Raw genomic sequence first — 12,901 nt, 5'->3', positions numbered from 1 at the left:
ATCTATCAGAGATAAGTTAAGGGACGTGATTAAGAAATATGTGCCGCATTGGCCGAAAGCTCTGTGGCTGGTCCTATCGCCTCTTCTGTCAAACATAGGGAGTCTAAAATGATTAGCTTGGATGTGGATTCTGATGCGGAGTCTCGGGATTCTGATGATTCCTCAGGATCCAATACGGAGTTCAAAAGATTTCTGTTCTTCAGAGGACACTAAAGAGGTCAGCGTAACCATGAGAGAGTCCAGAGGTCTGTCCAAGACAAAATGTATAGCGGCCTTGAACAAAGGAAAAAAACGTGGATTTCCAGCTCATAAAAATATGCACTCTGAACGGAAATGGAAGCTTTGTATTCCCAGGACAATTAGATGCTGACTACCTTTTTGATGAAGAGGATTTAAAACATTTTCACTAGCAAAGCTTGTAAAAAGTGCTAATGCTATTCTGTTTGAAGATTATTTTTAAAAGATCTAATAGAAACATAGAACGTGTCGGCAGATAAGAACCATTTGGCCCATCTAGTCTGCCCAATATACTGAATACTATGGATAGCCCCGGCCCTATCTTATATGAAGGATGGCCTTATGCCTATCCCATGCATGCTTAACCTCCTCCACTGTATTTGCAGCTACCACTTCTGCAGGAAGGCTATTCCCTGCATCCACTACTCTCTCAGTAAAGTAATACTTCCTGATATTACTTTTAAACCTTTGCCCCTCTAATGTAACACTATGTCCTCTTGTAGCAGTTTTAGCATGGATAAAATAAGTGGACACTTGTCTTTAAAACTTTGGAAGCGGCTTCTGCTTTATTTAAACCCAATTTAGCTGCCACCTCGGTTGCCAGATTCCTTAAAATATGGCTTGAGCAATTAGAATCTCTTAAATACGATTCAATAAAAGACTCTTTTCCGCTATTGCTTAAAGCCATAGATTTCTTATCAGACGCCACAGCTGAATCGGTAAGGATGTCGGCGAAAAACCACGGGCCTATCTATTGCTGCTAGAAGAGCCTAATGGTTAAAGTCCTGGTTGGGAGACGTCTGTTTGTAGCTTTGTAGTCTCCCTTTCCACAGGAACCTTTTGTTTGGGGAGGACCTAGAAAAATTCTTGAAAAAGCCTCAGATTTAAAGAAATTCTTTCCTGGGGTCTTGTGGGAAAAGGAAATTTCCCTTTTGGAAAACCAAAAAAGGTGTTTCCCCATCAAAAGAATCTAGGGGGGGGGAGATCCAAAAAGGTGGCAGAAGTAGAGGATTTTTATTTTAGAGCTCAGGTGCGAGGGAGATTAACATTCTTTTTTAGAAGAATGGGGAAAAATTACAACAAATCCGTGGGTCTGAAACATTGTCCAAAACTGTTACAATATCAATTTCTGACTCCCTCCTATAAAAAAATATAAAAAATTACTTCTATTCAAAAGTCGCCTCTTCTGCAGGAAAAACTAGAAGGGATTTCAGAACTCCTCAATCTAAAAGCCATTTTTCCTGTTCCTATGGAACAGTATTTTTGGTAAAGAAACCCAATGGCAAGTACAAATATATAATGTACGAGAAATTCAAAATGGAGACACTAAGGTTGACCATAAACCTAAAAAAAAGAGGACTATATTGCCTTTTTGTACCTGAAAGATGCCTATTATCATATCCCAGTTTGTGAAAAAGATAAATTCTTGCGGTTAGCAGTTTATATCAAGGGAACCCTCAAGCACTTTTTCAGGTCTTGCCCTTTAGAATCACAGCTGCTCCAAGAGTTTTCACCGAAGTGATGGTGGAAGAAGTTGCTCACCTGAGAAGGTTAAACCTAATCATAGTCCCATATCTGGACGACCTTTTGGTGACTGGAAACTGCAGAAAATTTGGAGAGCAGTGGATTTCAAACCTGTCAGACCCTTTATCAGTTAGGGTGTGTAATAAATTGGGAAAAATCTAATCCAGTCCCTTCCCAGAACCTGGTGTTTCTGGGCTACCTTCTGTATTCGGTAAAACAAAAGACCTTTCTGGATCACCTGATCTGTACAGTTCGGGAAGCCATGAAACTTCTAGGTACCCTGACGGCCTGTATTCCAGCGGTGAGATGGGCCTAGTTACATTCTCTGATATTCCAACTGTGGTTACTGGAGAACTGGAACAAAGATCTCCACTGGAACAAAATTATTCTCTCTCCTTCTGTGTCTTCCCTTCTTTGGTGGCAGGACCTGAACCATCTCCAGAGGGGAGTTCCATGGGGTGCCAGAGACTTGGTGATAGTCACAACAGACGCAAGTTTATGGGGCTGGGGGGCGCACTGCTCACAACAGTTTTTGGGGACAGTGGCCAGCAGAACAGGCAAATTCTTCTTCAAACCTGAGAGAATTGCAGGCCGACTGGGAGGCAATAAGGGCTTTTTTCCCAGATCTGTAAGGAAGGACTTGCAGATGAGGTCAGACAACACAACTGGCACACCTTATCTAAACCACCGGGGCGGTACAAAAAAGCGGAACTCTACATCAGGTTGCAGAAAAGATCTTTTATTGGGCGGAACAACATGTCGGAACTCTCTCGGCCATTAATTTAAAGGGGACATTAATCGTAAAAGCAGATTTCCTAAGCCGGTTTTGGTTATACTCAGCAGAATGAAGTTTAAAAATAGAATTTTGTTTTGGAAATAGTGTAACAATAAGGCAAACCTCTAGTAGATCTTTTTGCCTCAAACAAAAGCGCAAAATACAATTCACTGGAATAAATGCACCAAAAGTGATACACAACTGACAGTACTAGCTAATTCCTCAGGCCGATGTTAAAAGCTGAGAACTTGCACCCAGAGGCTCGGTCTACTCACACAAAATGCCGCCCAGCGCGTCCCTCCAGCCCGCCTATCTCCTCTGGAATGCGATCCTCCCTCTGAGGCAGTGCACAAATTCTCGCGCCTGCGCCGTGCGCGTCTGTATTCGGCACAGGTGCAGTGACTGAACGCTCCCTTGCGCTGACGTCTCCACTGCGCCATCTGTTCCGCGGAGCACTCTGACGGGAGCGGTCAGATATTCACTGCGCCGAATACAGACGCGCAGGCGTGAGAATTTGTCCGCTGGCTCAGGAGGATCGCATTCCAGAGGAGATGGGCGGGCTGGAGGGACGTGCTGGGCGGCATTTTGTGTGAGTAGACCGAGTCTCTAGGTGCTGAGAAGAAGCCCCCATAGCACCTAGAGGCTCATTAGCATATCAATAAAAGTTTGTTTTTTAGGCAAACGGCTGCACACAAAGGTATTATAATAGCATTGTTTGGTTGAGCAGACACTAGCGGATCGCTAGTGTCTGATAGCTAATTATGTCAAAACGAGGTGATAGGAACCCTTTAACTAGAAAAAAGTTTATAGGGATCCGGATATGGTGACAAAAATAAAATAAAACAGATTATTTTCAGTATCGAAATGCAAGTAAGACTATACAGATGAAGTATTGGCTGATTCATGCTGTCCTGCAGAATGAAAGTAACTGGTCAGTTTTATCGAATGTTGTAAATAATAAACCTGTGGCGGTATTTGGAATTTTTTCCTGGTTCCCACTACATCATAAATGGTGGCATTTAGAAATTACAACTTGTCCTGCAAAAAACAAGTCCTCATACGGCTGTGTGAACGGAAAACTGAAAAGAAAAAAGTTGTGGCTCTGGGAAGGCAGGGAGTGCAAAATGAAAGAAAAACCCGCTGGGGTAGAAAGGGTTAATAAAGAACCAGCCTCTGTGAAGGAGAATGCCTTGCCGAGGGTGCGCAAGGTGACTGGGCCCCGGAGCACTCGCCTCGCTCATTTGCATAGGGTGTAAAAGTCCTTTTTCTCCAGAATAAGTGAAAGATATGGTTACATTCAGCGCAGCTAGCCCTACATAACTGGTCCGTCCCATTTCCATTATGCAGGGGAGTCCTCTAACGGCATTCCGTTATGGTCCGTGGTAACGAGATCCAGAACGCAATTCTGCTTTTACCACCAAGCGAAGTGTGAACGAATTCATCTCTAGTCGTCATAAATGATTATTTTAAAGGATGTTGATGGAAAACCCTCTTTATGGTCCGTATTTGCTCCATCATTTATCAATGTTTGTAAGTCAAAACCAGGAGCGAGACTGAATTAGAGAAAAAGGTAAAATGGAAGGATTTGAACCTGTGTTGGAAGATGACGCTAATCATCCCGCTGTGTATAGTCCTACAGCAACAGTGCCAAAGAGGAAAGTGTAACATAAACACATGGGGGGAAGAAAGGCTGTGGTGTTACCTGGATTTTCTGAAATTGCAAGGTAAGTTGGTAGGGTGGTGATCAGAGTTGAGCGGACACCTGGATGTTCTGGTTTGGCCGAACTTCGGAAAAAAGTTTGACCCCATTGAAGTCAGGACTAGAGGGCTGCAAATGTGGTCAAAATATGGCTAAGGGCATGGCAAGTGCTCTGCAACCAAATGTGGATAGGGAAATGACCTAAAATAGGTAAAAATAAAAAATAATCTTGATCTAGGAGGACCAGGTCCATATGGAGTAGGAGGTTGAGGAGGCGGTGGATGTGACGGTGTAGGTGGAAGTGGTGGAGGAGGTAGTCTACACTGCTTTTTGGTTTAAAATTTTATTTTTTAAAATTGGGGTACACCCCAAAACATTGGGAAATATAACCCTCCAGTCGTGCTAAACACACGTTCAGACAATACACCGGCTGCAGGGCAGGCCAGCACCTCCAAGGCGTAAAGGGCAAGCTCAGGCCATGTGCCCAATTTAGAGCCCCAGAAGTTGCAGGGGCTGACCCCTGTCAGTCAGTCTGTGTAGGCGTGTGCACACATACTGCCCCACCATGTCGCACGTTCCCGTGATGTTCACGATCCAATTTGATATCTGCTCTATCAACTTTCGATGTTCTTTTATGTGCCTACCATGGTGATCACGGGTGGCGGGGAATCAGGGTTCCACGCCGGAGAGGGAGCGTGAGAAAGAGAGACCAAGTTTAAGGGAGATAAATTTATTTAAAAAATTTGGGATCAAGAAGAAATGTGGGAAAAGTTATCGAGGCGCAAATGTGGGACAAATTATAGAAGCCCAAATGTGGGCCAAAAGAGTCAAGCGGAAATGTGGGACAAAGTATTAAAGCTTAAATGTGGTACAACTTGTTTAAAGGATAACTGTCGTCATATATTTGTTTTTTGGGAGTAATGGATTGTGGTGATTACCAAATTTTTCGCCCCATAAGATGCCTTCCCCCCCCCAAAAAAAGTGGGGGGAAAGTGCCCCTGCGTCTTATGGGGCGAATGCTGGCAATTTACATTGCAGTCTGCGATGTATTAGTGAGGAGGGACTGTAGTAGGCGGGGAGAGCGGCGGGGCCGTGCAGGCGCTGTACTCTGTCCCCGCCGCTCAGTATGCACTGTATTATACGTAGTGTTAATCATCAGATCTAAACGGAATAATGATGCACTCCCCCTGCGTACCGTACTTACCGGTACACGTCACGCTCCTGTAGTAAGCACTAGCAGCTAGCAGGCAGGCCGGGCGGCCGTAACTCACTGAGGTCATGTGCCTGCTCCGTCTACTTTATGAATGAAGCAGGCACGTGACCTCAGTGAGTTACGGCCGCCCGGCCTGCTAGCTGCTAGTGCTTACTACAGGAGCGTGACGTGTACCGGTAAGTACGGTACGCAGGGGGAGTGCATCATTATTCAGTTTAGATCTGATGATTAACACTACGTATAATACAGTGCATACTGAGCGGCAGGGACAGAGTACAGTGCCTGCACGGACCGCCGCGCTCCCCGCCTCCTACAGTCCCTCCCTGTGAATGGGATAATGATGGGGGGGGGGTGTCTGTGGATGGCATTATGATGGTGGGGGGGGGGGGGGGGGGTCTGTGGATGGCATTATGATGGTGGGGGGGGGGGGTCTGTGGATGGCATTATGATGGTGGGGGGGGGGGGTCTGTGGATGGCATTATGATGGTGGGGGGGGGTCTGTGGATGGCATTATGATGATGGTGGGGGGGGGGGTCTGTGGATGGCATTATGATGGTGGGGGGGAGGGTCTGTGGATGGGACTGTTATGGAGGGAATCTGTGGATGACACATAGCAGTGTCATCCACAGACCCCCCCCCCACCATCATAATGCTATCCACAGACCCCCCCCCCACCATCATAATGCCATCCACAGACCCCCCCCCACCATCATAATGCCATCCACAGACCCCCCCACCATCATAATGCTATCCACAGACCCCCCCCCACCATCATAATGCCATCCACAGACCCCCCCCCCACCATCATAATGCCATCCACAGACCCCCCCCCACCATCATAATTCCATCCACAGCTCCCCCTATAACAGTGCCATCCACAGATCCCCCATAATACTGTCATGCACAAACGCACCAAAAGCACACCTTTTGGCTAAAAATATATTTTTTCTTATTTTCCTCCTCAAAAACCTAGGTGCGTCTTATAGGGCGAAAAATACGGTAATATCTCCTTGGTGGCCCTATTTCAACTTTTCACTGTGTACTCAATTACCCCTTAATTTCACAGTTTTGTTCCCTGTACTGCCTACTTTTAGCTCTACTTAAAATAGGGTTGCTAGGTATGGTCCGTCTGTCTGTTGCTAGGCATGGTCCGTCTGTCTGTTGCTAGGCATGGTCCGTCTGTCTGTTGCTAGGCATGGTCCGTCCTCTGTGTTGGAGGACGCAGAAGCACGCAGCGTGAATTGATTGCTGACAGCCAGGGACTGTAAGTAAATGATTAGCCAGGTCCTCCCCAGCAGCTGATAACAGTGCCTGGGCTGTGTGCACTTCTCCCTGTCCCTGCGCTTGGCAGACGCTCCCTCACTCAGCAGAGTTGGAGCAGCGCAGACCAGGGAAGGGAGATCTGCCGTCTGCTCAGTGTATAAATGAAAGCAACGTGTGGTAAGAGGACCCCTTTGTGCTGCAGGAGATTAACCCTTTAGGGGGAGGGCTGTGGTTACTGACACTTTTGGGGGGCTATTGTTACTGGCTAGTGAGGTCAGGCGGGATTAGCCTCAGGGGGAGGGCAGTGGCGGCCATCTTAACTGAATAGTGAGATTGCAGTTTTATGCAGACTGGTTGCTGAGGGCTGAATCTTATTAAATATGGAGTCAGTCAGTCTAATAGTAACTGATTCTGGAACATCATGTTATTAGTAATTACATATATGAAGATTGGAATTAGGGTCTAAGTGACAGTTATCCTCTAGGTTTAAGCATTGAATGAAAGGAGGTAGCGCGCATCAATTACAGAAGCATTTCAGAAATGTTATTCCCCGTCACCTGTGCAGAGCAGGGGTTTATTCACATCTAAAATTGTATAATGTCCACCCAAGAATGTAACAGAAAACTTACAGAACATTATTAACCTGTCTACTTGGTAGAGCAGGGTCTATGACAGAAAACAATTGTTTGTCACCCGAAAATGTTAAATAAAAATTATTGAAATTTATTAAGCGGTCAACTAGGTAGAGGAGGGTTATATTACACCCAAAAATTGGTGAATTTCACCCTAAAATGTAACTGACAAATGTTATATTTTTTTTACCGGTCTAATAGGTATAGCAGTGGCACATCACACCAAAAAATGCTGAATTTCAACTGCAAATGTAACTGACAAATATATTTTGTCTGTTAACCGTCATACTAGCTATAGCAGTGGTACTATACACCCAAAAATTGGTGAATTTCACCAAAAAATATAAATGACAAAGTAGTGAAATGATATAAAATAAAACATGTACAAAAAAAAAATATATATGGATTTATGAGGTGGAGTTCCATATGGAGTAGGAGTTTGAGGAGGCGGTGGACGTAGCGGAGTAGGTGGAGGAGGACGAGATAGCCAACACAGGTTTTTGGTTTTGATTTAATTTTTTTAAATTAGGGTACACCCCAAAAGAGTGTGAAATATCCAAAATACAAACATGAGCAATTGCGCTGCAGTATAACAATGGCTGGTTAGAGCCGGTATACATGTCTATTCTGCACAAGGTACGGACAAGTCCTGAGGGATCCCTGCCTGGTTCATCTTAATGAACGTGAGCTTGTCCACGTTGGCTGCGGACAGGCGGCTGCGCTTGTCTGTGATGACGCCCCCTGCCGTGCTAAACACACGTTCAGACAATACACCGGCTGCAGGGCAGGCCAGCACCTCCAAGGGTAAAGGGCGAGCTCAGGCCATGTGCCCAATTTGGAGCGCCAGAAGTTGAAGGGAGCAGACCCGTCATTCAGTACGTGTAGGCGTGTGCACACTTACTGCTCCACCATGTTGGTGAAATGCTGCCTCCTGCTAAGAGGTTCCATATCAGCTGGTGGTGCTGGTTGTTGTGCTGACAAAGCTTTTCCATATTTCGGCCATGCTAACCCTGCCTTCTGAGGTGCTGGCGGTGCCCCAGCTGCGTTGGCGACCTCTTCCTCATCCTCTGCCTTCGCCTTGTGCTTCCACTGTGCCCCCGCTGTCAGGTGGGAATGCCACCAGCAGCGCATCTACCAGCGTGCGCTTGTACTCGCGCATCTTACGATCACGCTCCAGTGACGGAATTAAGGACGGTACGTTGTCCTTGTAACGGGGATCCAGCAGCGTGGCCACCCAGTAATCAGCACAAGGTAGAATGTGGGCAACTCGGCGGTCGTTGCGGAGACACTGCAGCATGTAATCGCTCATGTGTGCCAGGCTGCCCAGAGGCAATGACAAGCTGTCCTCTGTGGGAGGTGTATCGTCTGTGTCCTCTGTATCCCCCCGGCCATGCACCAGTGATGGCCATGAGCTGGTCTGGGTGCCACCCTGCTGTGAACAAGGTTCCTCCTCCTCCATCTCCTCCTCCAGAACTGTGCCCTGGTTGTGTACCTTGGGTTTGTGGGTGCAGGAACCCACCCTCGGAGCCACTTGGGAATGACTGGCCGGAAACCCTATGAAAAGATCCCTTTTCCTCCTCCTGGGCCACATCCTCTTCCATCATCGCCAGGAGCGTTTTTTCAAGGAGGCATAGAAGTGGGATAGTAACGCTGAGAACGGCGTTATCGGCACTGGCCATGTTGGTGGAGTACTCGAAACAGCGCAACAGGGCACACAGGTCTCGCATGGAGGCCCAGTCATTGGTGGTGAAGTGGTGCTGTTCCGCAGAGTGACTGACCCGTGCGTGCTGCAGCTGAAACTCCACTATGGCCTGCTGCTGCTCGCACAGTCTGTCCAGCATGTGCAAGGTGGAGTTCCACCTGGTGGGCACGTCGCATATGAGGCGGTGAGCGGGAAGGCCGAAGTTACGCTGTAGCGCAGACAGGCGAGCAGGGGCAGGGTGAGAACGCCAAAAGCGCGCACAGACGGCCCGCACTTTATGCAGCAGCTCTGACATATCGGGGTAATTTTTAAGGAATCTCTGCACCACCAAATTCAGCACATGCGCCAGGCAAGGGATGTGCGTCAAACCGGCTAGGCCCAGAGCTGCTACGAGATTTCGCCCATTATTGCACACCACCAGGCCGGGCTTGAGGCTCACCGGCAGCAACCACTCGTTGGTCTGTTGTTCAAGGCCCGTCCTCAGCTCCTGTGCGGTGTGGGGTTTGTCCCCAAACAGATAAGTTTTAAAACTGTCTGCTGTCGTTTACCCCGGGCTGTGCTGAAGTTGGTGGTGAAGGTGTTACGCTGACCGGATGAGGAGCTGGTAGAGGATGAGGAAGCGGAGTAGGAGGAGGAAGCAACAGGAAGCAAACTGAAGCGCCCTGCAATCCTCGGTGGTGGAAGGACATGCGCCAAACTGCTATCCGCCTCAGGCCCAGCCACCACTGCATTTACCCAGTGTGCTGTTAGCGAGATATAACGGCCCTGACCGTGCTTACTGGTCCATGTATCCGTAGTCAGGTGCACCTTGCCACAGATGGCGTTGCGCAGTGCACACATGATTTTGTGCCCCACTTGGTTGTGCAGGGAAGGGATGGCTCGCCTGGAAAAGTAGTGGCGGCTGGGCACGACGTACTGTGGGACAGCCACCGCCATAAGGCCTTTAAAACTATCCATCTCCACCAGACGGAATGACAGCATTTCAAAGGCCAGTAATTTAGAAATGCTGGCATTCAGGGCTAGGAATCGCGGGTGGGTAGGGGGGTACTTCCTCTTCCGCTCCAGTGTTTGGGAGATGGAGAGCTGAACACTTCCGTGGGACATTGTGGAGATGCTTGGTGACCCAGGTGTTGGTGTTGCTGGCAGATCCTCTGTTTGCGGGGTGGCAGGTGACAATGTCACTCCAGAGGTGGATGAAGAGGCCGAGACTGCAGCAGAAGAGGAAGCAGGAGGAGCCAGAGACCTTTCTTGGTTTTTGAGGTGTCTACTCCACTGCAGCTCGTGCTTTGCACTTAGATGCCTGGTCATGCAGGTTGTGCTCAGGTTGAGAACGTTTATGCCTCGCTTCAGGCTCTGATTGCACAGCGTGCAAACCACTCGTGTCTTGTCGTCAGCACATTGTATGAAGAACTGCCACGCCAGGGAACGCCTTGGAGCTGGCTTTGATGTGCTCGGTCCCTTGCTGCGGTGGGCAGTAGCAGGCGTACTGTCTAGGGGACAGCCGTTCCGCTTTTGCACCCTGCTCCCTCTTCTGCTGTGCTGGTGGCTCTGTGCGACCACCGCCTCTTCCTCCGAACTACATAGGTCACTCTCATGACCTTGATTCCATGTGGGGTCGAGGACCTCATCGTCCTCCACATCATCTTCCACCCAGTCTTCACCCCTGACTTCCTTGTCAGTCTGCACACTGCAGAAAGCCCCAGCAGTTGGCACCTGTGTTTCGTCATCATCCGAGACGTGCTGCGATGGTCCTCCCACGTCCTCATCCTGAAAGATAAGTGGTTGGGCATCGGTGCACTCAATCTCTTCCACTTCTGGGGCAGGGCTAGGTGGATGTCCCTGGGAAACACTGCTAACAGAGTCATCAAAAAGCAGAGGAGACTGCTGCATGACTTGGGGCTCAGACTGCTTGGCTGATGTGCAAGGGGGTGAGGTGAAAGACTGATGGACATCGGCTGCAGGTGCCAACTGTGGTCTTTCAGCAGGAGACTGGGTGGGAGACAATGTGAAGGAACTGGATCCACTGTCAGCAACCCAATCTACTATCGCCTGTACTTGTTCAGGCCTCGCCATTCGTAGAGCCGCATTAGGCCCCACCAAATACCGCTGCAGGTTCTGTCGCCTATTCGCACCTGAGGAAGGGGTTTCACTTGTGTGTGTAGCTGGCACAGATCGACCACGTCCTCTCCCTGCATCAGGAGCTCCACCAGCAGCACCACGACCTGGGCCACGTCCCTTATTTGACGCTCTCCTCATTTTTTTAAAATTTCGGATCTTGCCCTAAATGGGTGTTTAATTAATAGTAGAAAAGAACGACAGTACGTACAGGGTGTATCTCACACGGCCTGAACCACACTAGGCCTCAATAAAAGATTTCTTAGCACAAAATGGCGGTATTTCAAATGGCTAATTCAAACCCATGTATGTAGAGGGGGATCTCACACGGCCTGAACCAGTGTAGGCCTGAAGTAAATATTGGTGCACCAAATGGCGGTATTTAAAATCTTTGAATGTAACCCAAATGTATTAAGGGTGTATCTCACAATGACATCTGCAGTAAAGGCTGCCAACTAAACTTTTTGTGCCCAAATGAGTGTTTGTTTAACAACTGAATTTGACAGCAGTATATAAGCCTGAAATTTCACACGTGCTGATGCTGCAAGGCCTGAAAATAGTGGTTTTTGTCACATGCTGCTCTGGCCAATCACAGCCATGCCAATAGTAGGCATGGCTGTGATGTCATACTACTTGCCCCAAGAGGCCGTTTGTTGATTGGCTGCTGTGCAGCCTTTCAAAAAGCGCCAAGAAAACACTGAACCCGAACTTTTACTGAAATGTTCGGGTTCGGGTCCGGGATCCCAAAATCCTAAAGTTCGGTACGAACCAGAACTTTACAGTTCGGGTTCGCTCAACCCTAGTGGTGATTAAATCTGTGTATGAAAGATTTATTTATAACCGTCCCCCCCTTTGTGCCTGAATACTAGTGCTTTCCTCCCACCCTATAAAAAGGCTCTTAGAGACTACTTTTGGGTAGTGTACCTCTTGTGAGAGATGGTTGACTGCTAGACGTCCCTTTATGATGCACTCAACATTTTGCCCAGTTAACAAACTTTGAAAGGGAGCATATTATAGGACTGAGAAACAGGATGGTTGTTTTAATGAATTGCTTGCCATCTAGGCTGCTCTGAACTAGATGTTGGGAGCAGTGGTTACTCCGTACAGTTCAGACATCACCAGTAGAGAGTAACATTTGATCGGTTCCAGCATGCAGGTCTGGTGGTGAGCACTTCAATCCTTTGCTATGGAGCCACACACTGCTCCAACTGCTGGAGATGATCGGGGAAGCCATTGCATATGACAGTCGGTCACCCCTAGTAGTGATACGAGGACACTTAACCGCTCAGTGATATGTGTAGGACATCCTGCCGCCACATGTTTTCCTCTCATGGAAGGGCTTCCATTCATCAGCAGGATAATGCTCTCCAACACACAGCAAGGGTTTCCCAGGAATGTCTCCTCTAGATTACACTTCCTTGGCTTCCTGGTCACCAGATTTATCACCAATCCAGTTGTAACGGATCTCCTGGCACCCCAACTGGGTACCTCCGTTGATGGATGCTCCTAGTGCTTCCCGAGGACTCCAAGCACTCCCCTCGACACTAATACCACCACAGGAACAGCTCTTACAAGAGCTAGGTGTTATAGCCAGGGGAGTATACAGCGTATAGCAATCCCCAGTGTCGATCAGTTACCCAAACACCAGCCTCAACATGATGAAGGGTAAAACAGGAACTCTCTTTATTGAAGATCAACTCAGTATATATACAATTCAAGAAGTCTAACAACATGCAAACAG

This window comes from Bufo gargarizans, unplaced genomic scaffold (assembly GCF_014858855.1).
Source record: "Bufo gargarizans isolate SCDJY-AF-19 unplaced genomic scaffold, ASM1485885v1 original_scaffold_1219_pilon, whole genome shotgun sequence".
Lineage (NCBI taxonomy): Eukaryota > Metazoa > Chordata > Amphibia > Anura > Bufonidae > Bufo > Bufo gargarizans.
The sequence above is the reverse complement of the archived record's forward strand: the minus strand, read 5'-3'. Positions refer to the sequence as shown.